Genomic DNA, 27,513 nt, shown 5'->3' on the forward strand with positions numbered 1-27,513 from the left:
ATTGCATTTGCCTTTTTTGCTGCTGCATCACACTGTTGACTCATATTCAGTCTGTGATCTATTAGTATACCCAAGTCTTTTTCACATGTGCTGTCACTTAGCCCTATTCCTCCCATTCTATATATGCTTTTTTCATTTTTATTGCCCAGATGTAGTACTTTGCATTTCTCCCTGTTAAAAACCATTCTGTTAGTTGCTGCCCACTTCTCCAGTTTATTTAAATCTTTTTGAATCCTCTCTCTCTCTTCTCTAGTATTAGCTATCCCTCCTAGCTTTGTGTCATCAGCAAATTTAATCAGTTTACCCTCAATTCCTTAATCTAAATCATTGATAAAGATGTTGAACAATACAGGGCCCAGGACAGAGCCCTGTGGTACCCCACTTGAGACATTCTTCCAACTGGATGTGCAGCCATTTATGACCACTCTTTGGGTCCGATCACTAAGCCAGTTATGAATCCACCTCAGTTGCCTTGTCCATTCCATACTTAGTCATTTTTTCAATAAGGATTGTATGAGAGACTTTGTCAAATGCTTTGCTGAAGTCAAGATATACTATATCTACAGCATTTCCTTGATCCACCCAATCAGTGATACCGTCATAGAAGGAAATTAAGTTAGTCTGACATGACTTATTAGTTAGAAACCCATGCTGACTCTGTTTAATCACTTCATTCTTATCCAGGTATTGACATACATGTTGTTTAATAATTTGTTCAAAGATCTTTCCTGGTATAGAAGTCAGACTCACCGGCCTATAGTTGCCTGGGTCCACCTTCTTCCCCTTTTTGAAGATAGGAACAACATTTGCTCTTCTCCAGTCTTCTGGCACTTCTCCTGTTCTCCAAGAATTTTCAAAGATTATGGAGAGGGGTTCAAAAATTTCTTCTGCTATCTCCTTCAGTACTCTGGGGTGTAATTCATCTGGACCTGGAGACTTGAATTCATTTAGGTTAGCTAAGTGTTTCCTCACTATCTTTCTGTTTATAGATATCCTGGATTCTTCTATTCCCTTAATAGGACAGTGAATAACAGTTGATGTTGCATTTCCTTTCTGAGAGAAAACAGATGCAAAATAGGAATTTAAAAGTTCAGCCTTCTCAACATCCTGTCTTACCATTTCATCATTTTCATCCTGTAAAAATCCTATAGCATCTTTGACTTTTCTTTTACTTTTGACATATCCCCAAAATCCTTTATTATTGCTTTTAACATCTCTTGCAAGCCTCAGTTCATTTTCAGCTTTAGCTAATCTGATTTGTGCCCTGCAGGTTCTGCAGACAGCATTATATTCTTCTTTAGATATGCCTCCCTCTTTCCATTTTATAAACATTTTTTTCTTCCTTTTTAGCATGTGCTTAAGTTCTGTGTTCATCCATCCTGGTTTCCTTAAATGCTTCCTATTCTTCCCTCTTTTCGGAATTGTTAACAACTGTGCTTTGAGAATTTCATTTTTCAAGATTTCCCATCCTTCCTGGACATTTTTGTCTTTAAGGATATCCAGCCATTGGATCCCTCCAATTCTCTTTCTGAATCCCTTAAAATCTGCCTTTCTGAAATCTAACCTTGACGTCTGAGTCTTCAGTTAGCCATTAAAGGGTATCAACTACTGAGGACTCTCAATTCTGAATATTTTTCTAAATATTATGTAGACATTTTAACTTGAATATATGATCACATCTAATATATTAACATTTGATAATGAAGTACAAGTATTCTAGTTAGGATCAGACTAAAGATATCAATTCCTTAGATAATTGTTGTCTGAATGATCTTTTAGCTTCACCTTTTTCACCCTGTGACATCTGTGCCGGTGTATTTCTCCATTATTTCTGCTTCAGTCATCAGGCAAAGAAGAGTGACTATACTATAGCCTTGTTTTGCTATTGAGGTTTGCTGTTCCACACAGCATCGAAGCTTAAGGGTTATATCAAGGCTATTTAGTATTGCCGCACAGGGCTTTTCTCTACTTTAACATCTGAGAGTCAGTTTCCTTTGCCATTTGAAGTGAATGCCACTACTAGTTAAGGGGAAACTGTTACTATGAAAACCAAACTTTGCAAGAGCAATATGACAGAGCTGGAGGAGCTGAGTAGATTTTTACAAAGTTTTGTGAGAAAAAAGATTCAGTATAATCTGTGATTTAATAATTTAAACTTTTGTTCTTTCTGGGATTTTTGATCCAATGGGATCAGACTACATACTAGATTGCTATACAGCATAGTTTTGTGAGAAAAGATTTTACATAACCTTTGCTTTGATCATTTAAGCCAGGGTTCCCCAACTCCAGTCCTCAAGGCCCACCAACAGGTCATGTTTTCAGGATTTCCTTTGTATTGCACAGGTGAAGCAATTATCACCTTGGCAATACTAAGAACATCCAGAAAACATGATCTGTTGGTGGGCCTTGAGGACTGGAGTTGGGGAACCCTGATTTAAGCTACTGCAATTTTAGGTTCAGTGGAAGGTCCTATTAGTGATTGACAACTATCTCTATGCACTCTTATACAAAGAGCACTGTCAATCACTGATATGACCTCCCACTGAAACTAAAATTGCAGTAAATAATAATAATCTTTATTTTTATATAGCACTAACATATTCCGCAGCGCTTCACAGTTTGCACACATTATCATCACTGTCCCCGATGAGGCTCACAATCTAAATTCCCTATCAGTATGTCTTTAAAGTGTGGGAGGAAACCGGAGTACCCGGAGGAAACCCACGCAAACACGGGGAGAACATACAAACTCCTTGCAGATGTTGTCCTTGGTGGGATTCGCACCCAGGACCTCAGCGCTGCAAGGCTGCAGCGCTAACCACTGAGCCACCGTGCTGCCCTGTAGATTAAATGATGAAAGCAAAGGTCATGCAAAATATTTTCTCACAAAACTATGCTGTGCAGCAGTCTAGTCTGTTCCTCATGCTCTATAGTATGGTGCCTGCAGATTGGACTGCATTTTCATGGTGACAGGTTCCCTATAACTGAAGTATTTTTTGGCCTTTTCCACCCTATATTAATCCTACCCTGACCTCATCCTGTTTCTTGATTGTTCTGTCTTTGTACCTTGCATGTTATACTGGTTTTTACCTGCCAACCTAATCTTTTCTTTCAGCCTGCAATAATATCCAATGGCTACTCCAAAGAGACTCAGCCTAGCTCTACCATGACATTGTAGAGTCCATCTAGAGAGTGGTGATTATTGGAAAGAACACACAACAAGGGATCCATCAGTAAGGTGTTTAGTGATGCCGCAATGCAATCCTGGTCTTCAATCAATTGTGATGAACTTGGACATATGAGAGTACAATTTCCACGAATTTGGATGATTGGACTTGTGGCGCCCCTGAGGGTTCAGTTTCCACAGAGGTACTGCACCTCCTCCTGAGGTGTGGTACCCCACCATCCAGTTAAGTTAGAGGCTCCTGACCACATTCCTACACCTGCACCCATCATCACAAAGTAGTGTAGCAAAGCCACATTGCGGCTCCCTGCTTGGAGTGTAGCAGAGCACCTTTGGTGGCTCCCTGCTTGGAACACGAAACGTGCTGGGAGGCGGGTGGAGTTAGAATACATAAAAGAGTGGGAAGGTTTAGGAGTTCAGTTCAGTTGAGTTCAGTTGAGTTGAGTTGAGAGTTGAGTTCAGGTCGGTGTGGAGGAGAGGAGATCCCTGGGAGAGGAATGGAAGAAGGAAGTGCTGCAGCAGATAACAGTGACCTGGGTCTGCTGGCACAGGAAAGGAAAGAAAGAGACAGACATTGAAGAGAACCTTGATTTTCCATAGGAAGGAAAAGACTAGTACGGAACGTAGGCGTAAATGGGAACAGAGGACGTGGATTAGAAGAGAACCCTGCCTAGAAGTTCTAAGTGCAAGGCCGGGGCCCGGTCCCCGAGGTTGTATGGATACTAAGGGTCCTACAGCAGACACCGGTGGAGTAGTGGGCTGTAAATGCACTACTCCCATCTAAGACTTGAGGGCACAACAGCAACTTGGACAGTGAGTCGGGACTTAGGAGTAAGGAGTCCCCAAAGCAGGCTACAGCTGTCTGCCATACAAGTATAGTTCTTGGGAACATCTGACAGGAGGAACTCCAGTGTAACTCAGTACTGGGAGTACTTCACTCAAAGGCGCTATAGAGGAGACGTTCAGAAAGGCTCATGTTGGCGGAGTGTTGGAAGGGAGCATTCCATCTTGCTTGGAGGCTGACTGAGCCCCTGACCCAGAGGACACAGCACGGAGGCAGGCACCTGTTTGTACAACAGACTGTGAGTAAAGCTTTGGAACTACAAGCCCTTGTGTCCTCTACTCATTCCGGCACCAACACCCCCAACACTGCTACATTGCTGCGCCATTCACATCTCCCAACTATCATCTACTTTACACTGCCTTGGGACTACAGCTCCACCTGTGGGGAGCTTCAGCATCTTTGCTGCACCACACCACCAGTCCCAGAGGATCTGCATGCAGCATCGGCTAAACATCTGAATTGCCGAACACCACAGGTGGCGTCACGAACTATTCATTTAATCCACTACATTCCACAATTCAATCTCCCCTATTAATTGGGCATCCAGGACCACGGACCGGGTCACTGCTGCCGTGACACATCCCGCTGATACCGGCCCGGTACCGAGTACCCCACAGCCCTGGGAGGGCGACCTAAACTCATGTTTCATGAAGCTAGAGGATGAAAAGTATAGAAAGCAGCAAGGGAGGAGGATGATGATGGGGCTGACAACAATGATAAAGCACTACTTGTGGGTGCTGACTATTTACCAGAATGATGATAATGAGGAAGTAGAACACTTTGAGCCTTGCTCATATTGCTCGTCAATTTGCTTTCTCCACATGAACAGGTCATACTGTTTCTTGTACTGATAAGAGTGTTGCAGTTGCTATTTGATGTGTGCCAGGATGTATCTGGCTTATTTTCCAACAGTACAGATTGCAGATGGTACTCCTGCAATGTGGAAATTCCTACACATGAGAAGCCTGTAGCTCGCTACCACCATGACCAGACATTTCTTGCACTATAGTGCCGCCTACACCAACAGCATAAGTAGAAATACCTGCTCCAGAAATACTGCAGGAAATGTTGGAATTGGCCCAAGATGTATTAAATGCTTGTTGTCTGCACTGTTTATTAGAGATGGGTGAATTTGTTAGGAAACTGCTTACCAGTCTCAAATTAGGCACAACCATTGCACATTTGGATTTGTGTTCAGATTCCCAAGAATTTTCCTCAAAATTGGCAAAATTTGCTCAAAGTTTGGTAAATGATCGAGTTTCCACTAATGCATTTGTCAGGACTGACTTTCGCTAGGATAGTGGTACTGTATAATGAGCAGGGGAGATGTGTTTGATGATAGGAGGGGTGGGGAGAGGTCAGTGTAGCAGCAGACTGCATATTTTTTAATCAACTTAATGTGTGGAGGAGATTCTTGCAGCCAAACAGCACCCAATCAGGGCACAGAAACCATGCACAACATCCAGAAATGGCATTTCCCTCGTCATATAAAAAACGTACAAGTTGTGTTCGTGCCATTTTGTCAGTGTAACAGTGCACAGAGGCTGCTCCAACTGCTGCAAGTAGTCAGATAGTTAACTAGCCTGTTTAATATCAGCTAGTTTAGCTAGATAGGATCATGTGTCAAATCAACCTTCCAGCATCTAAATTGTTTAAGCAAATAGTGTGAAGAAGCCAGGAGAGTCCACATTTCAGAATCTAAATAGTTTGTGCTAATAATGTGGTGCATATAAAAAATGAGGAAATGGTTGCACTCAATTGCATTAAGGCATATCAATGATCAATAGTTTGGTGCAGTCAGGAGTCCACATTTGAGAATCTAAATTGTTTCTGCTAGTAGTGTGGTCCAGACACCAGGTCACATTTCAGAATCTATATCCTTTCTGCTAATAGTATGGTCCAGACACCAGGCCACATTTCTAAATCTAAATCCTTTCTGCTAATACTGTGATCCTGACATCAGCCCACATTTCTGAATCCTTTCTGCTAATAGTGTGATCCAGACAGCAGCCCACATTTCTGAATCCTTTCTGCTATTTGGGTGGTCCAGACCAGGGTTCCCCAACTCCGGTCCTCAAGGCCCACCAACAGGTCAGGTTTTCAGGATTTCCTTAGTATTGCCCATGTCATAATTGCATCACCTGTACAATACAAGGGAAATCCTGAAAACATAACCTTTTGGTGGGCCTTGAGGACCGGAGTTGGGGAACCCTGGTCCAGACACACTATCTCAGCAAAAAAATACTGATTGTTAATTTAGTGACAGGTGACTGATAGGTCTGGGCCTACAGTTGTGAAACAGCTGGCTAACAGTGGGAAAAAGCAAGGTCATGGTGGAAGGGAGAATAGGCTTGGACTTAATGGTGTAGGTGGGTTAGATGGTAATGTTACTGATAGCTATACTGAGCAAACACCATCTCATTCTATCCAAATACAACTGACAACATCTGTCACTGGATGGGCTACTCGACTTCCTTTCTATGGCAGCCGCACAGTGGTAGGGAAGAAAGAGCATATGCTCTGGTGGATGGCAAACACTGCATCAAGTGGTCTCTCCTCCTCTTCTTCTACCTTAACATCACACACATTATTTTAATTGCCACATTACTTGTATAGACACAGCAGTACAGTAAAATATTTTTTTTACCCACAAATGGTAAAGAGACAGTTTCAGAGCAGAATTACTTTTTGTTAACAAAAATGACAGACATGACTGCGTAGTATAATTATTTTTTGCCACAAAACTGGTGTAAACACAGCGGTACATTCAAATTATTTTTTTTAGCCTACAAAAGGCTAAGAGATGGCTGCAGAGTAGATTTATTTTTTAGGCACACTACTCATACAGACACAGATTCAGAGTAACAAGGGGCTTTTTGGAACAGTACAGACAGTGTTGCTGAGTACACACAGAAGCTTAAAGGCACAGTACTCCCACAGGGAGGGGTGCAGAGTACGCACAGAGGCTTATAGGCACAGTATTCCCACAGACGAGGTTGCAGAGTATACAGTACACAGAGGCATTTTTGCACAGTACTCCCAAAGGCTGAATTACAAAGTACACACAGCGGCTTAAAAGCACAGTACTCCCACTGAGTCATGTGCAGAGTACACACAGTGGCTTTTTGGTGCAGTACTCCCACTGAGACATGTGCAAATTACTCACAGCGCCTTTTGTGAAGAGAGCACAAATTAAATCCAGGGTTCCAATAGCGCATGGCATCCAATGAATCTGTCATACAAGAGCATTGGATGATATATGCTAAAGACACTCGGCTTTTACTCTGCTGTGAACAGGAGCTGAGTGTCAGTGCTCTGTGCTCTGATCCTCTCTTGTGAGAGCATTGAAGCACAGCTGCGGAGGAGTTGGAGAAAGTAAGTTCTGCGTCGGCAAGAACCACACTGCACTTGGGTGATTTCTGAGTGCAGTGCAATGTTACACACGCACCCATAGACTTATGTGGGTGCATGCAGTTTGATTCTCGGGTGCAATCACAGCATGTTCTGATGGCATGTTCAAAATGGCATGAGAAAATAATCGCAGATATGAGCTGCACCACAGAGAAACATTTTTATCAGATTGTATTCGTTCGATTGCATTGCAAGTGGGAATGAGCTCTAACACTGTCCCGCACTCCAGGTGCATCCTGTCCCTTCACTAATCAGAGCATAATGGCGGCGGCACTCGTGATGTGGCATTTATACTGGCCAACTCATGTGGTACTTGGCATGGGTATGTTGGCTCAGGAAGTGCCCACAGTCTAAAAGCTTGTTGATTGGCTACACTGCAGCTTTTTGGCAAACTTCATTAGGTATTTGAAGCCAAATATCAAACTGGGCATTATGTTAAAAGTCCAGGTGCTTGGTTTGATACCAGACACTAGGTATTCAGGTTTGCTTATCCCTAGTTGGTTTCATTGCTCACTAGAGATGAGCGACTATGCCTTTTTTAGGGTTGAGTCGGGTTTCATGAAACCTGACTTTCTCAAAAGTCGGGTCGAACGAAATCGGCCGACTATAGGGAAAAGTCGGAGGCCGACTGAAACACGAAACCCAATGCAAGTCAATGGGGAAGCAAAGTCGGCAGGGAGTGGAGGACAGTAAACACACCTACAGTGCCCATTTCAATGCCAAAAATATCAATTGAGTTACGCATTGAAAACAGGGGGCTATCTGGCTAAAGTTGTGGGGGGTAGGGCTGGCTCCAGGTTTTCGTGTGCCCTGGGCCAAAGAGTGTCAGTGCGCCCTTTAACACATACCACAACTCATGATGCTCCGATACGGCACAGAAATATAGGTATAGTACAATGACAAATACTGCACTGCTTACATGACATGACTGATCTATTTTAAATTGTACAATAGCTCAAAAAAAGGACAGTATATTACTCCATACAGTAGTATGGCCACCACATTGTGCGCCATACAGAATAGTGAGCCCCATATATTTCTCCATACAGAATAATTGGCCACATATAATGTTCCATACAGTATATGATGAGTTCCACATAATGCTACAGTATATGATGGTCCCCATGGACGATGCTCCAGTGTGTTAGGGGCCCAAAAAATGCTCCACATATAATGGGCTCCGTTTCTAATGCTCCAGTGTATAATGGGCCTCGTAAATGCTGCTCCAGTGTCTGATGTCCCCAATCTGGAATGCTCCAGTATATGATGGGCGTCGTGGATGATGCTCCAGTGTATGATGGGCCCTAATAATGCTCAATATATAATGGGCTCCATTTGTAATGCTCCAGTGTATAAATGGCCCCGTATATGCTGCTCCAGTGTCTGATGTCCCCCATTTGGAATGCTCCAGTATATGATGGGCCTCATGGATGATGCTCCAGTGTCTTATGGGCCCTAATAATGCTCCATGTATAATGGGCCCCATTTCTAATGCTCCAGTGTATCATGTGCCCCATAGATGCTGCTCCAGTGAATGATCTGCCACATTTGGAATGCTCCAGTATATGATGGGCCTCTTGGATGATGCTCCAGTGTATGATGGGCCCTAATAATGCTCCATATATAATGGGCTCCATTTCTAATGCTCCAGTGTCTAATGGGCCCCATAAATGCTGCTCCAGTGTCTGATGTCTCCCATTTGGAATGCTCCAATATATGATGGGACTCATGGATGATGCTCCAGTGTCTTATGGGCCCTAATAATGCTCCATATATAATGGGCCCCATTTCTAATGCTCCAGTTTATCATGTGCCCCTTAGATGCTGCTCCAGTGTCTGAGCTGCCCCATTTAGAATGCTTAAGTATATGATGGGCCTCATGGATGATGCTCCAGTGTCAGATGTCCCCCATTTTGAATGCTCCAGTATATGATGGGCCCCATTTTTAATTAACCCAGGCATGGTATGTGAAAAGAGCTCCATGGAGTAATCTGAAGTGTGTGCTGCCGCATCCTTCACTTTTGGTGTGGGTGAAGGACATAAGGAAAGTGGTTGCTCCTGACCAGAAGCCTGCACTCTTGACTCAGTGCTTGCATTTTTTTAAACTTCAGAAGTGGAGGCGATAGAGCTGGACGGTATTTCAGTAATGTAAGCCAAAAACAGTTCCTGATGCTCCGGCTTTAAAAGCAGTCTACCTATTCCCAGAAAACGGAGCCTTACAGGCCTTCCAGAGCTACACCATGACGCAGGCTCAACACCTCCTGCATTAGCTGCTATTGTGTTTTTGGCACTACCAGCAGATGCACCACCACCACCCCCCATGCCCACGTCCGTGTCCTCTTCCACCATACTTCCTCATGTTTTAGAAAATTGACCCAAAATACCAGCAGATATATGGTACTGTATCAGAAGTGTACAGCTCTATACAGTCTAGGGATAACAGTAAATCTCCGTATATATTTCATAAGTCATACACAGACGCTCACAGGCTCAGTATGGATTACCTAATAAAATAAAAAGGTGAAAAAGGGTACAGTATCACCAGATACAAGGTATATATAGTATAGAGTAAACATTCTGAATCTCCGTATACTTTTCAGGAGGCAGACACAAACGCTCTCAGGCCCAGTACGGATTACACAAGAATATGAAAAGCTGTAAATGGGCAATGTAACACAAGCATACAGCTGTATACAGTGTTGGGCAAATTTGAAATCTCGGTATATATTTCCGGAGTCACCCTCAGACGCTCACTCAGTCTGAGTTTGACCATAATAAAAAATGTTGTAAAAAAGGTACTGAATAACATGATAGCAAGTGTATATATTATAGGGTACAATTGAAATCTCTGTATGCATAGTCCCGTAGTCAGTCTCAGACGCTTACTCAGTAAGGATTTCACCGTAATACTAAATGTCGAACAAAGGTACTGTATAACAAGATACTAGCTATATCGAGTATAGGGTAAAAATTAGTATCTCCGATTCACCGTTTTTATAGAGAATGTGTGAACCACACACGCTCACCCACTATGGATGGTACCGTAATACAAAATTTTGAACAAAGGTACTGTATCAGCACATACCAGGTGCATCCAGTCTAGGGGTAATTGTGAATTTCCATCTATACTTCCGGCGTCAGACACAGACACTCACAGGCTCAGTACGAATTACACCAGAATTTAACAAGTAGAAAAAGGGACAGGTAGTCGAATCGTACAACAGTATACAGTGCTGTGGTACTTTTAAATCTTCGTATATATTTCAATCTCAGTAAGCCAGTCCAGACTCTCCGCTACTGGAAACTACATGGATACAAGTACAGAAGGAAAGTCGAGTGTTAGCAGAAATTTGGGAATTACTCATCGCGGGAAAATCTCCCGGTAGATGTTGCAGAGGTGATGCAGACCCTCAATTACTGTGCCTGTGGAGACAGTGGAAACAGTTCTTTGTGAAGAAAGGATTGCTCTATCGCAGTAGCGTGGATCACATCACCGTTACTCGTCTCCATCAAATTGTGATCACAGGGAGAGATGTAGACATGGTTCTCACTGCCTATCATGATGTGTCTGGTCATTTTGGAGTGCAAAAGACAGAATCCACAGACCGTAGGTGATTCTATTGGATTGGCATGAGAGGAGACATTGAAAAATGGTGGCAGGAATGTCACATGTCTGTGACTATCACAACTGTGAAAGGTGATCATAAAGCACTACTGCATCCGCTTGTAAGTTGACGTCCATTACAAATGGTAGCCATTGATCATCTGAAGGTAGAGGCCAGCAGGACAGGGCATAGCTACATCTTAACCATCATTGATCAATACACCAAATTTCTAGTGGCCGTCCCTGTGAAGGATTTAACTGCCCAGACTACACAGCGGTAGAGCAGGGAGAACTAAGTATTGCAACTTGCAAGGGCTGTGGCCATGACCAAGCAGGGGGGGCACACTCATGGTCAACAGTACTGGCACAGGGCCCCTCATAGTACGCTGGTGTGTCATATGGCAATTGGGCCCCCCCACCATCAGAGACACTGTATTGTACTATAAGGGGCCCTGTGCCAGTGCCATCGGGCATCTGTGGGCCCATGCACCTGTTCAGAGCAACGGCACTTGCCCAGGTGCGCCAGGTGTTGACTCCAGCCATTGGGGGGGTGGGCAGCCCACTTAGGGAGGTTTAAAAATGGCATATGTTGATGTGTTGGCTGGACATTCAGCTGCTGCAAAGGGCTGAATTGGGCAAGTCCAAGGAAGAGGAGGACAAAAGCGAGGCAGTTTTCTGGCAATCTATGCATCATCTGGGGAAGGTGGGACAAAATCCTTTGAAACCCATGCATGGTTCATTTTAATGAAGGTTAGATCATCAACATTTTGGATAGACAGACCAGTCCTTTTTTCTGTCAGGATTGATCCAGCAGCACTGAAGACTCTTTCAGATAACACACTAGTAGCAGGGCAAGCGAGCTCCTGTAAGGCATATTGTGCCAGTTCAGGCCAGGCGTCCAGTTTAGAGGCCCAATAGTCAAAGGGGAATCACCTGTGAGTGAGAACATCGATATGGGAGGAGAAGTAGTTTGTAACCATAGTTGACAACTGCTGTCTCCTGTCACTTTTAATCCATGCAGTATTAGCAGTCGTGTGAGCGGTACTTGAGAAATCATTCCACAACATGGTCATTAAACCCGCCTCCAACGCCACTTCGGCTGTGTGCACCATGAACACCTCTTCCATTGTGCCCACTACGGGTCGTGGGAGAATCAGCAACGCTGCTGTGTGCTGGAAAAGCCTCAAACAAATGGTTTACCAGAGTTGCTTGTTTGTTAGCCAATATTATCTCTAGGTTCTTCTGTGGCATGATGTTGTGTAATTTGCCTTTGTAGCGTGGATCGAGGATGCTGGCCAGCCAGTAGTCGTCATACCTCATCATTTTGGCAATGCAGGGGTCCCTTTTTAGGATCCGCAAGGCATAATCGCACATGTGGGCCAAAATTCCATTTGTCAATGATGCACTGCCAGTGGTGGGTGGAGGAGCACTTTCTGGCAAATCCACATCCCTACAGTCACGCACAAACACTGTACCTGACGTTGGAACGCCAACATTTTCTCTTGCCCCCTGAGAAGCATCCTCCTGCCCAAAATAATCATCCCCCTCCTCCTCCTCCTCTTCCTCTTCTTCCTCCACCTCGTCCAGGACAGTTCCCTGAACAGACAATGGCTGACTGTCATCAAGGCTTCCCTCCTCCTCCACCTCCGCTGCAGACGCCTGATCCTTAATGTGCATCAAACTTTGCATGAGCAGATGCATAAGTGGTATGCTCATGCTTATGATGGCGTCGTCTGCGCTTACCAGCTGTGTGCATTCCTCAAAACACTGAAGGACTTTACAGAGGTCTTTCAGCTTTGACCACTGCACACCCGACAACTCCATGTCTTCCCTCAAACTGCCTGCCCATGAATCCTCCCACAAATGCATTACAGCCTGCTCTCTGTTCGCACAGCCTCTCAACCATGTGCAGGGTGGAGTTCCACCTTGTTGCAACGTCTATGATTAGGCGGTGCTTGGGGATGTGGAGCAATCACTGCAGCTTCTGCATACGAGTGGAGTGGACATTTGAGAGACGGATGTGCGAGCACAGTCTTCGCACCTTATGGAGCAGGGATGTTAACTCCAGATAATTATTAAGGAAGCATTGCACAACTAGGCTCAAAGTGTGAGCCAGGCAAGGTATGTTTGTGAGTTTTGCACGGGCTATGGCTGCCAAAAAATTACGGCCATTATCACTGACTGCCTTGCCTGCCTCAAGATGTTGACTGCCCAGCCATGACTCAGTTTGTTGCTGCAAGTAGTCGGCCAGTACCTCCGTGGTGTGTCTGTTGTCGCCCAAAGACATTGTCTTTAACACAGCCTACTGACGCTTACCACTAGCTGTTCGATAGTGGGACACCACATGTGCAACACTGCCAGCTGCGGATGGAGTGCTTGTTTGACTGCACTCTGTGGACGAGCTTTTTCTGATAGAGGAGGAGGAGGATCGAAAGCCTACAGCCAACTGTTTCCTATACCGTGGGCTAGGCAGCACTGTTCCACCGCCGCTGTCCCCAATGGAGCCTGCATCCACCACATTAACCCAGTGCGCAGTGATGGACATATAACAGCTCTGGCCATGCCTACTGGTCCATGCATCTGTCATGAGGTGCACCTTTCCACTCACTGACTGTTTTAGTGCATGGACAATGCGTTCTTTCACATGCCGGTGGAGGGCAGGGATGGCATTTTGAGAAAAGAAGTGCTGACTGGGTAGGTCATAGCGTGAGACAGCATAGGCCATGAGGTCGTGGAAATCTTCGCTTTCAACCAAATGGTAGGGCATCATCTCTTATGAGATTAGTTTGGCAATGTAGGCGTTCAAACACAATGTACGTGGATGAGAGGATGAGTACTTTCTTGTCCTACTCAGAGTGTCTGGTAGGATGAGCTGGACTGGAGAGCTGCATATGGGGGAAGTAGCGGTGGATCGGACTGAGTGAGAGGGGGTTGGTGATGGTATTGGTAGTGATGGCCTAGATTCAGTGTTGTGTTGGAAAACCATTGTGATTCCCTGCGTGCTTTGGCCTTGTGACGACACCTCCAAATTTAGTGCTGGTGGTGTGCTTAACGGTGGCGGTAGTCTTACAGTGGGGGAAGCGATGGAGCGTTGCTGGCTACCTTCAGTCGGAGCAGGTGCTCATGTGCTATCTGAGGTTTTGTAGTCAGTCCACACTTGCAAGTGCATGTTGATTAAATGTCTAAGCATGCAACTGGTATTCAAATTTCTGAGTTGTTTACCTCGGCTAAAGGTCCTTCCGCACTTCTTACAGGTAACCTTTGCCTCATCAGTAGGATTTTGGACAAAGAAGTGTCACACTGCACTCTTCCTACTATGGTATACATTTTCTGGCCTTGCATGCTGTGCTAAGTTGACCGTCTGGCCAAGCTGTCCTGCAAGCCTTTTAGTTTTTGTTCCACGTTTTTGGACAGCTACGGGCCTGGCAGATAACCGCTGCTGTGATGTCAATGCCTGCCGCGGATCCTTCTCTTTATCTGAACTAATGCCAGCGCCACCCTCCTCCCCCAATGGATGCCAATCCAGGTCAAGAACTGGGTCATCCATCACCTCCTCTTCAAAGTCATCTGCACCTTCCTCTTTACCTTCCTCTGTGTCACTGTGTAAGGTGGTATAGTATGCGGGAAGGGGCACCTGCGTTTTATCAGGGTCAGGTTCTGGCTCAATAGACTGGGAGGGCAATGTAGTGCTCTAGGTTAATGTACCAGCAGAATCATCTAGCAGTGGCTGTGCATCAGTGCACTCCATGTCAGATTCATCTTGGACTGAGGAATTCTGGATATTACTGGATAACCCAGGCATGGTATGTGAAAAGAGCTCCATAGAGTAATCTCAAGTGTGGGCTGCCGCATCCTTAACTTTTGGTGGGGGTGAAGGACACAAGGAAAGGTGTTTTTCCTGACCAGAACCCTTCACTGACGGCTCCATGCTTGCAGGTTTCGAACGTTCAGAAGAGGAGGCAATAGAGCTGGTGGCTGTTTCAGCAATATACGCCAAAACCTGTTCCTGATGCTCCGGCTTTAAAAGCGGTTTTCGTACTCCAAGAAAAGGCAACCTTACAGGCCTTCTTGGGCCAGACGATGATGCAGGCTCAACAACTCCTGCCTTAGCTGCTATTGTGCTTTTAAGGGTTAGGGTTAGGTAGGGTTAGTAGAGTAAGGGTTTACAGTTAGGGTTATGCTTATAGTTAGTAGGGTTAGGGGTTAGGGTTAGTTAGGGTTATGGTTAGGGTTAGTAGGGTTAGGGTAAAGGTTAGGGGTAAGGGTTAGTTAGGGATATTAAAGTCAGGGTTTACGGTTAGGGTTATGCTTATAGTTAGTAGGGTTACGGTTTGAGGTTAAGATTAGTAGGGTTAGGGTTTAGGGTTATGCATATGGTTAGTAGGGATTTCCGATTTCCGATTTCCGATGTGAAAAAAATATCGGAATCGGAAATCGGAATTCCGATATCGCAAATATCGGGCCGATTTCCGATATTTCAATATCGGAAAGCTCATCCCTATTTATTTGAAACGCCACTTTGGCGCTCTGATCGGCGACCTGATCGGCGACCTGATGCTTTGGTGTGGTTTCGATCTGCGAAACCCGACTTTAGCTAAAGTCGGCTATTTTTTAATTTGACCGACTCGTTTCGCCCAACTCCAATGGCAATCTACTAAAATTACAATGAAATACAAGATCAAATCTTCCTGTGTTTTAAAGGTTAGACATACTTTTGCAACAATGTTTATTAATGCTCCAGTGAATCTACAATTAAAAATAAATGAATATATCTGAAGAGCTGACTGCAGTATGCAGATAATGCATATGGTGTATAGAGGAGGTAGCACAGTTTAAAAATCCTGATGTATACGCATCATTCTGAATTGGGGTGGATGCATGGCATCATAATTGCAAATATTCAAACAAGTATAAAACCCCAAATAAGTAGTATAATAATTGTATCCTTAGGACATATTTTTTAATAGAACCTGTCACTCAATTCATAGTGACAAACCATGGGCAACATGAATCAGAGCGTGAGTGCATGACTGTAGCAAAGAGTTCCAGAAAAAACTTAATTTGAAAAACTAGCTGGGGACTATAGAAGAGTCATGACTAGTCTGGCATGAACACTGGCTGACTTGTCCCTGCAACGCTTTAATTCATTTACAGATCTTTTCTCTGTGTATAGGGAAAGACCCATCAATCACCTGGAGCAAAGCGGGGATGGCCCCAGATTAGTTACAGTGGGGCAAAAAAGTATTTAGTCAGTCAGCAATAGTGCAAGTTCCACCACTTAAAAAGATGAGTGGCGTCTGTAATTTACATCATAGGTAGACCTCAACTATGGGAGACAAACTGAGAAAAAAAAATCCAGAAAATCACATTGTCTGTTTTTTTTTTCATTTTATTTGCATATTATGGTGGAAAATAAGTATTTGGTCAGAAACAAAATTTCATCTCAATACTTTGTGATATATCCTTTGTTGGCAATGACAGAGGTCAAACGTTTTCTGTAAGTCTTCACAAGGTTGCCACACACTGTTGTTGGTATGTTGGCCCATTCCTCCATGCAGATCTCCTCTAGAGCAGTGATGTTTTTGGCTTTTCGCTTGGCAACACGGACTTTCAACTCCCTCCAAAGGTTTTCTATAGGGTTGAGATCTGGAGACTGGCTAGGCCACTCCAGGACCTTGAAATGCTTCTTACGAAGCCACTCCTTCGTTGCCCTGGTGGTGTGCTTTGGATCATTGTCATGTTGAAAGACCCAGCCACGTTTCATCATCAATGCCCTTGCTGATGGAAGGCGGTTTGCACTCAAAATCTCACGATACATGGCCCCATTCATTCTTTCATGTACCCGGATCAGTCGTCCTGGCCCCTTTGCAGAGAAACAGCCCCAAAGCATGATGTTTCCACCACCATGCTTTACAGTAGGTATGGTGTTTGATGGATGCAACTCAGTATTCTTTTTCCTCCAAACACGACAAGTTGTGTTTCTACCAAACAGTTCCAGTTTGGTTTCATCAGACCATAGGACATTCTCCCAAAACTCCACTGGATCATCCAAATGCTCTCTAGCAAACTTCAGACGGGCCCGGACATGTACAGGCTTAAGCAGTGGGACACGTCTGGCACTGCAGGATCTGAGTCCATGGTGGCGTAGTGTGTTACTTATGGTAGGCCTTGTTACATTGGTCCCAGCTCTCTGCAGTTCATTCACTAGGTCCCCCCGCGTGGTTCTGGGATTTTTGCTCACCGTTCTTGTGATCATTCTGACCCCACAGGGTGGGATGTTGCGTGGAGCACAAGATCGAGGGAGATTATCAGTGGTCTTGTATGTTTTCCATTTTCTAATTATTGCTCCCACAGTTGATTTCTTCTCACCAAGCTGGTTGGCTATTGCAGATTCAGTCTTCCCAGCCTGGTGCAGGGCTACAATTTTGTTTCTGGTGTCCTTTGACAGCTCTTTGGTCTTCACCCTAGTGGAGTTTGGAGTCAGACTGTTTGAGGGTGTGCACAGGTGTCTTTTTATACTGATAACAAGTTTAAACAGGTGCCATTACTACAGGTAATGAGTGGAGGAAAGAGGAGACTCTTAAAGAAGGAGTTACAGGTCTGTGAGAGCCAGAAATCTTGATTCCTTGTTTCTGACCAAATACTTATTTTCCACCATAATATGCAAATAAAATGAAAATAATGCATATGGTGTATAGAGGAGGTAGCACAGTTTAAAAATCCTGATGTATACGCATCATTCTGAATTGGGGTGGATGCATGGCATCATAATTGCAAATATTCAAACAAGGATAAAACCCCAAATAAGTAGTATAATAATTGTATCCTTAGGACATATTTTTTAATAGAACCTGTCACTCAATTCATAGTGACCAAACCATGGGCAACATGAATCAGAGCGTGAGTGCATGACTGTAGCAAAGAGTTCCAGAAAAAACTTAATTTGAAAAACTAGCTGGGGACTATAAAAGAGTCATGACTAGTCTGGCATGAACACTGGCTGACTTGTCCCTGCAACGCTTTAATTCATTTACAGATCTTTTCTCTGTGTATAGGGAAAGACCCATCAATCACCTGGAGCAAAGCGGGGATGGCCCCAGATTAGTTACAGTGGGGCAAAAAAGTATTTAGTCAGTCAGCAATAGTGCAAGTTCCACCACTTAAAAAGATGAGTGGCGTCTGTAATTTACATCATAGGTAGACCTCAACTATGGGAGACAAACTGAGAAAAAAAAATCCAGAAAATCACATTGTCTGTTTTTTTTTTCATTTTATTTGCATATTATGGTGGAAAATAAGTATTTGGTCAGAAACAAAATTTCATCTCAATACTTTGTGATATATCCTTTGTTGGCAATGACAGAGGTCAAACGTTTTCTGTAAGTCTTCACAAGGTTGCCACACACTGTTGTTGGTATGTTGGCCCATTCCTCCATGCAGATCTCCTCTAGAGCAGTGATGTTTTTGGCTTTTCGCTTGGCAACACGGACTTTCAACTCCCTCCAAAGGTTTTCTATAGGGTTGAGATCTGGAGACTGGCTAGGCCACTCCAGGACCTTGAAATGCTTCTTACGAAGCCACTCCTTCGTTGCCCTGGCGGTGTGCTTTGGATCATTGTCATGTTGAAAGACCCAGCCATGTTTCATCATCAATGCCCTTGCTGATGGAAGGCGGTTTGCACTCAAAATCTCACGATACATGGCCCCATTCATTCTTTCATGTACCCGGATCAGTCGTCCTGGCCCCTTTGCAGAGAAACAGCCCCAAAGCATGATGTTTCCACCACCATGCTTTACAGTAGGTATGGTGTTTGATGGATGCAACTCAGTATTCTTTTTCCTCCAAACACGACAAGTTGTGTTTCTACCAAACAGTTCCAGTTTGGTTTCATCAGACCATAGGACATTCTCCCAAAACTCCACTGGATCATCCAAATGCTCTCTAGCAAACTTCAGACGGGCCCGGACATGTACAGGCTTAAGCAGTGGGACACGTCTGGCACTGCAGGATCTGAGTCCATGGTGGCGTAGAGTGTTACTTATGGTAGGCCTTGTTACATTGGTCCCAGCTCTCTGCAGTTCATTCACTAGGTCCCCCCGCGTGGTTCTGGGATTTTTGCTCACCGTTCTTGTGATCATTCTGACCCCACAGGGTGGGATGTTGCGTGGAGCACAAGATCGAGGGAGATTATCAGTGGTCTTGTATGTTTTCCATTTTCTAATTATTGCTCCCACAGTTGATTTCTTCTCACCAAGCTGGTTGGCTATTGCAGATTCAGTCTTCCCAGCCTGGTGCAGGGCTACAATTTTGTTTCTGGTGTCCTTTGACAGCTCTTTGGTCTTCACCATAGTGGAGTTTGGAGTCAGACTGTTTGAGGGTGTGCACAGGTGTCTTTTTATACTGATAACAAGTTTAAACAGGTGCCATTACTACAGGTAATGAGTGGAGGAAAGAGGAGACTCTTAAAGAAGGAGTTACAGGTCTGTGAGAGCCAGAAATCTTGATTGCTTGTTTCTGACCAAATACTTATTTTCCACCATAATATGCAAATAAAATGAAAAAAAAACAGACAATGTGATTTTCTGGATTTTTTTTTCCTCAGTTTTTCTCCCATAGTTGAGGTCTACCTATGATGTAAATTACAGACGCCTCTCATCTTTTTAAGTGGTGGAACTTGCACTATTGCTGACTGACTAAATACTTTTTTGCCCCACTGTATGTCTCTCGCGATAGTCCATTACCGGCTCGTCAAACTGTGTATTCTCCGAAACACAAGAGAAACACAATGGAGAGGAGTGCTTCAGAGATAAACATACTTGGCTGCAATCTTGCAGGCTCTGATTCAAGTTGGCTATGTTTTGCATGAATCGAGTGACAGGTTTCCTTTAAAAACTAGTGAAGAAATGCATTGTATATAAAACTAATGTCCAAACTAATAAAATATAATAAAATATTATCATATTTCAGCAAAAAAAGTGTTACAATGCAATGTGAACACATCCTAAAATTCTAAGGAATTGTCTCCAGTTTAGCCTTTGACCGGCTATCATCATTTTTAAACGTTAAGGGAAAAATATCTGCATTATAATTTCTGATTTGTCTTAAAAACATGGCTATAAATATAAATTAGTAAGTTATGCTCATGGTTCTATAGCCTGATGTAAGAGTCTCTCAGTTATGAAGGAACATGCAATTCCCTGAGTAGCCCTTAATTATTTAGCTGCTCGCTTATTTTAATAAACATTTAGAGAAACATAATTCTGAAAAATTAAGCTCCCATTTTCCATTAAAGTCTGGCAGGATGATTGTTTATGGGCTGCAATGTCAAGTAAAGTGGATTATTTTTTTAAAAAAAGGACATTTAAAGCTAAGAAATAAGTGTTAAACAACAAAAAATGACTATTTCTCATTGGAAAGAAACACAGAAAACCCTTGCTGTTATAATGTTTTTTCGTCGTGTCTTCATTGGCTGACTAGTCGTTATAATTAATTTCTTATAAGCTACCACACTGTCTCCTTTATTTTTGTCCCATCCGCTGTTTGATTTTAAGATGAATATGCAGCTATTTCTTCCCATTGATTGTGAATAAATCTGTTAAATTTCCAACCTGGGATTCAGCTTAGGGGCCATAATCTGAACAAACATCTGCTTTTATTGATCGTCACAACACAAATTTGCTCATGTCTAGACTAGAATAAAACAGCTAGGCTCAGTTATAGCTTCAATAATAATGTTACTTGTGTAGCAGGATTTTTTTTTTCTTTTGTCAATATCTCATATATCATCATCAGCATCTGATTATTGCCACTTGAGAAAACAATCAGAGAGCGTTTGCATGGTAGATAATCCAGTTAATAATATTGCACAATCTTTAATGTATGGGGCTTACATGCTGTAAGTCATAAAGAGTGTCATCTAGAAAAGCATACAAAGGTTTTTTTTGTTTTCTACATGTACTCAACTGTAATAAGGCAGTGCAATATGACATACTATAATAATCAGTCGAGATAGTCATAATCATTTGCACACAGCTTGCACATAAGGTGTAGGAACATTTAGTATATGTCATGCCTCCTGCCTGCCATACCTACCAGCGCGGTCCCGTTGCTCTTCTGCGCGCCTCCCAGTGCACTCCTGCTTCATGTCGTGTCCCCGCTCCAGACATCCGGGCTCCCCGTTGTCGTTCCTGCGCGCCTGCGCCTGTCTACCCCCTTGGCGCTTGGACCTCTGGGAGCAGTGACACAGTAGCTCCGCCCCCAACATGGCGGCGCCCACAGGCTATTTCAGCAAGGCGTCTGGTCAGGTAAGACCCCTGATTATCTTCTGCGGTGACGCTGTTCCTGCTCTAGCGTTTCCGCCACCCTCAGGCCCCTGTATCCTCTGTGCTATCCTTCCGTCCTGTCTGCGCTGCCTCCAGTAGCTTCTCTGCTCCATGTCCTCCTGCCTTGCCCGGTGTCTCTGCCTTGTCCTTTGTGCCTCTCTGGTCTGTTACCCTCTGCTATCTGTCCGGCCGCTCTGTGTGTTGCCCGTACCATGCTCACCTTCCTCTTTCGCCCGCAGTCACCAGCCTCCGTCTGCCTCTAGTGCCCCCGGTCCTGCTTGCCTCTATATTCCTTAGTTCCTACTGTCCCTCCGTACATCTGGGCTCTGTATCTCCTCACCACTGACTCTCTTATTCCTAGCCCTGGTCGTCCCTTTGGCTCCGGCTGTTGCGGTTCCATCCCTCGTGGGCCTGCTCCTAACGCTCCCTGTATAGGGGGTGGTTCCACCTGGTCAGCTTGCCCCCGGGGGCTCTGGAGCCGTGACCCAGAGGGTCCACTTCCAGGTTCCTCCATTTTTTCCCACACTGCAACAGTATATCTTTGGAGGGTGCCTAGTTTTGTGTCTTCTATTGACATCTTCCATCCATTAGACTTGGTTGGCAAAGTAAGCAATAGGGCGCACTCAGACGGCTGTATAAATCAGATGGAAATTGGAATAAAATGTTCAGACTGGCCAGCAGCTCTCCCGACCCGAGCATGATATCTGTGTTGAAATATATGAAGCTGTCACGTTCGGGTCGGGAGAGCCACCAACCAATCCGAGCATTGCAGGGATAAAAAGGGCTAATAATCATAGTAACGGAATTAGACACAAGTGAAAAAAAATCAACTAAACTGAAAACTAAAAGTAAATCAGCTCAGTTTTTTTGTCTTTCATTTACAGGGATGTATTGGGAATTCTAGGGATAGACTTATGAGTGGGGGTGTTATTGTCGTACTTTATTTAGGATGCCAACCCCTGCAGTCAGGAATGGGCATCATAGGGGACAATAGGAGGATAACAGTTCCCTTTGATATCTTGTGTATCATCCACATAATTAGATATATTTTATATATCACTAGTTTTGCACATTATTTTTCACTTTTTTGTATGGACAATTTTAATAATTAAATAAAGGTTACATTTTAAAGTTTTTTTCTATGTAAGCAACATGGCTATACCCTTTATTTATTGGTTATGCTGTTGGTTGACTGGGTTATTATGACAAATGATTGTCCCCAAGAAGATAAGGGGTGAGGGCTAACATGAGTTTTGCATCATGCCAACAGTATGTAAAGCATCCTAAGACCATTCATGTGTGGGATTGCGCTTCATCCAAGGGAGGAGGCTCACTCACAGTTTTGACTAAAAACACTGCCATGAATAAAGAATGGAATCTAAACATCCTTCAGGAGCAATTTCTTACAACAGGCTAGGAGCAACGTGGACATGCACAATGATTTTGACAGCATGATAGAGCACCATGTCACAAAGCAAAAGTGATAACTAAGTTGCTTGGTGAGCAAAATATTAAAATGTTGGGTCCGTGGGCCGGAAGCTTCCCAAATCTGAATCCCATGAGAACCTTTGGCCAGTCCTCAAAAAAGTGGATGGACAAAAACAAAAACACAGAAATTGAAATTGTGATAAACTCCAAGCACTGATTAGATATAATGTTTTGTCATAACTCAGAATTTGTCTCCAAAGCTGATATCCAGCATGCTAGAGAGAATTACAGAAGTTTTGAAAACTAAGACTCTTTAAATATTGAGTCTTTGCATAAACTTGATAAAAATTTGTTAAAAAAAAGTTTAAAAACATATTAATGCTTTTAATTGTATTGCAGTAACCATAGCAACATCTGACTGAAATATCTAAAACACTAAAGCAGCAAAGTTTGAGAAAACTAAAATTTGTGTGAGTTTCAAAACTTTTGGCCATGACTAGACTGTAACCTTTTCAACAAATTTGCATTGTATGAACACATTCTTTTGGTGCTGCAAATTGTGGCCGAATCATATAAACTGTGAACTAATAATACCAGACAGTCGTATGAAAAAAATGCTACAAAGTCTGGGTGACTTTCTATAGATTTCAGCCCAGTTGATACCTTCAATGGGTAAGGAGCCTTATATACCCACACAGATTGCACATCCCTAAGGCCATGGGTAAACATTAGCGATGAGCGAATATACTCGGGTTTTACCGAGCATGCTCAGTTGATCTCTGAGTATTTGGATGTGCTCGGAGATTTAGTTTGTGTCCACACAGCTGCATAATTTGCGGCTGCTAGACAGCCGGAATACATGTGGGGATTCCCTAACAAACAGGCATTCCTCACATGTATTCAGCCTGTCCAGCAGCCGTAAATCATGCATCAGCGTCGACACAAACTAAATCTCCGAACACGCCAAAATACTCGGAGGACACCCGAGCATGCTCGGGAAAACCTGAGCACTGAGTATACTCGCTCATCACTAGTAAACATGGGTGAAGCATTTGCGAATCATAGATAAATGCACACTGCACACTGTCAGGATTTCACAAGCTGCAACCAGACAAAATGGTTGTAGAACTGAAGCTAAAGCCCTAAAAACCATTAATAAACTTAGTAGCATAGATTGTTACTTTGGCTTTTTCATGGAAAATTTGTAAAAAAAATAAAAATACATTTGACTGAATCGGAATATTTATCAATTAGCCTTTATCGAAAACTGTCAAATAGCGGTCAGCCAGCATTCTCCTGGATACCTATAGGCCCAGACCTGGAAAAGGTTAAAACAAATTAGTTAGCCACTAACCTGTCTAGTTGTTACAGCTTCCAGCCCAGTCATCTGATCTCTCAGTATCTTCTCTTCTTCAAGTTTGGTAACACAGTGTAATAAAACATTCAATTTGCATAAAATATCTTCAAAGCAAATCAAATTTTCTGCATAAAGTTGCGTGTCCTGAGGAATTCTAATCCTGCCGATTCACTTATCACTAGACACTAGGCTTTCCTTTGCCAGTCTGCATCTAAATATACTGGTCAAGGCAAGTGATTTGCGGACCGTCTGCCCTCTGCAGCCAGTACCTGGTAAAAAGGTCCCAGTTACCTACTTTTTAGCTATGCCCTTTGTTCTCAGACACATCAAAAACTCCCAAACTATGCCACAATTTCCAAATATTCATTATGTAGAATACTCACTGCCTCACATTGAGAAATGTTATAATACTATCTAATCTGAACTTTTTGCAATATGAGAGACACACTGTTGACCACACAGCAAAGTACCAGACAGATTCACAGCACAAACAACAGCTTAATAAGACAAATAAAATGCCATGTATATCTTTCAGGCAGTCAAATTATGTGATATTAACACTTTATTGGTAGGTTACATGTCCTTATTCCATTAGATAGCCTATTTAATTTAGTTTTATATTTCTCAGCCTTCCTTATATTTAATTTACATGCAGCTCCCATGTAAACAATATTAAACCCCATGAGATATGAGAAAGATGCCACAGGAAGTCATTTTACAGCAAATAACAATTTTTCCAACTGAACGCTGCAGATATTTTTCAAACGAACACATCAATTATAGGTCAGGATCACTTTCCACTCTTCCGTTCTCCAACTACATTAGGTGAAAAAAAAGCAAAAGACCCAAGTGAAATAAAAGCAACAATACACAACACACAATTAGACATGCACAATGATCGTTGCTTCATAAAAAAATTAGTTTATGTAATTTACTAGAATCAAAACTGTCAGGACAATTATTTTAACTTAATGGAACAAAATCTGAGACAAGAAGATGTCTCAAAATAAATGTGGTTAGTTACTGGAAATAAGCTCTGCTTAAAAATTACGTATTTAATAGCACATTATTTAAGTATGATAAATTTAAATCATGTTATCTTATTATATAAAAGAAGGTATGGAAATTCCATGTGGTATCCCACATCCCACATATTATTATTGTTATTATTACTATTATCAATGTTATTATTACTATTATTATTTGTCTAATTTTGTTTTGAAGGGGTTATCTAACCCTGGAGAAAATTTCAGGTGAGAGTAACTCACTAAAAAGTACATTGAATTCCAAAGACATTTCAGAAAAAAGGCAACCGTGTTAAAGAGGTTGTCCACTATTTTTACACTGATGACTTATTCTCAGGATAGGTCACCTATGTCTGATTGGTGAAGGTGTGACAATTGGCACCCCCATGATCAGCTTTTCCCAGTGTCTGTGGAGGCCACAACTGCTAAGTTAGTGAGCTGCACAGTTCAGCTCTGCCTACTGCATAATAGTCTCTGCCCGGTACTGCACATCTGTCTCCTATTGTTTTGATTAGGCATATATGTGTAGTACCCATCAGTGGCCACTATACAGTGATCAGAGCTATGCTATGCAGCTCAATAACTACTGTTTTGGCACATGGCAGTGCGCAGAAAGTAAGGAGAGGCATTTGAGAAGGTTTTTCCATTTTTCCACCAACAGGAAATCTTGAGGAGGTGGTGATGGCTAACTCAGTCGAGGGGTTCAAAAGAGGCCTGGATGTCTTCCTTGAGTGTAACAATATTGCATCTTACAGTTATTAGGTTCTTTAGAAGGACGTAGATCTGGTGATTTATTCTGACGGAATATAGGCTGAACTGGATGGACAAATGTCTTTTTTCGGCCTTGCTAACTATGTTACTAGGCTCACGCTAAGAGCTGATGTTATTAGTCTGGGAGGAGTCCAATATCCATAACCTCTTAACAGCCTATCAACCCACAGCTGTCTGTTTAGCCTTTGCTGGTTAGTAATATTATGGGGCACTCCACATCTTTATTTAGGGTCCCCCTATGCTAACCTGTTGTAAGCTGCTATTAAAAGCTTACAAAGCTTCGTGAATATTATTCTCTTCCAAAAATAATTACACCATTTTTTCAATTATTTATTTATTAAACAAATACATGTACAGTAAGCTCTTGTGCATTATGTAAAAAATTTAATTAAAAAACAAAAAGACTGATGAGCAAACACTAAAATGCTTGCAATTCCCAATAATCGCATGCTTGTTTTGGGCATTGAGTATAATGGGAGTCAATGTGAAAGCAAGCTTTTTTTCCTGCAGACTCTACAAAGAGGCCTGAAGGGCAGTGAAAATGTTGAAGTGGATGGGAAAATGATGCGAAGCATCTCTGACTCCTAGATCACTGATAAGTACAATGGTGTCACACTTTTACTCCACTTTAAGGAGTGACAATTCCAAACTGGCAAAAAACGCATTTTACAGGAAAAAAAAATGTTAAGAAATATTTTTTGCTGTATAATGACTTGTATATAAGGCAAAATTTAAAAAGGATTCTAAAAAATTGTAAATTAGGTAAACCAAAATGTTTTGTTTTGTTAATTAAAAATAGGAATTTTTTGTAGAATTTCTGTAGAAAGCAAGAACTGCCAAAAATGTGTGACTCAGAGGGACTTAGATAGACCCTGCATTAGACATATAGGATGGCCTCATGCACATTCTGTTCAAATTATCATGTATTGGTGCTCCTAGATTCATAATGAGTATGCACTTTTGTGGGTTACATACCAAGGAATTGTACAGTATTCCAGACCATAGAATAGTCTATGGGTGAGCAATAAAATACCAATACATTTTTAAACAAGATTTTTGATGTTCATATACCAATATAATATACTCCAGACCACGGAATAGTCTGTGGGTGAGCAATATAATACAGATAAGGGTATGTGGTGCGTTGAATAAAATTTCTGCACTATTTCTGCATCTCTTGACAGGAAAAAGCAGCTGTAAAACGCGTGGTTTTGGTCCGTTTTTGCCTCGATTTTGGTGCGTATTTGTGTTATTGCTTGATTGGAGTGAAGTCAATGGTGAAAAATGCAAGGCAAAAACGCACAGAGAATTGATATGCAGCAGATTATTATCTGCACCAAATCTGCAAGTCAAAAATGCTCAATGTGTGCATGACACATCAGGTTTCTCATTCACTTTGCTACCATTAGGTTTTGCTTTAAGTTTTGTGGAAAATATGTGTAGAAACAAGCGCAACAAAAAAGCACCAAATCTGAAACGTGTGCACACAACCTAATTTTAGACTTTTTTGAGGCTTATATGCCAGCGAAATGTATCCCTGACCACAATAGTCTGTGGATGAGCAATA

This window comes from Dendrobates tinctorius, unplaced genomic scaffold, assembly GCF_039654945.1.
Source record: "Dendrobates tinctorius isolate UK_male_01 unplaced genomic scaffold, ASM3965494v1 ptg000022l, whole genome shotgun sequence".
Taxonomy (NCBI): Eukaryota; Metazoa; Chordata; class Amphibia; order Anura; family Dendrobatidae; genus Dendrobates; species Dendrobates tinctorius.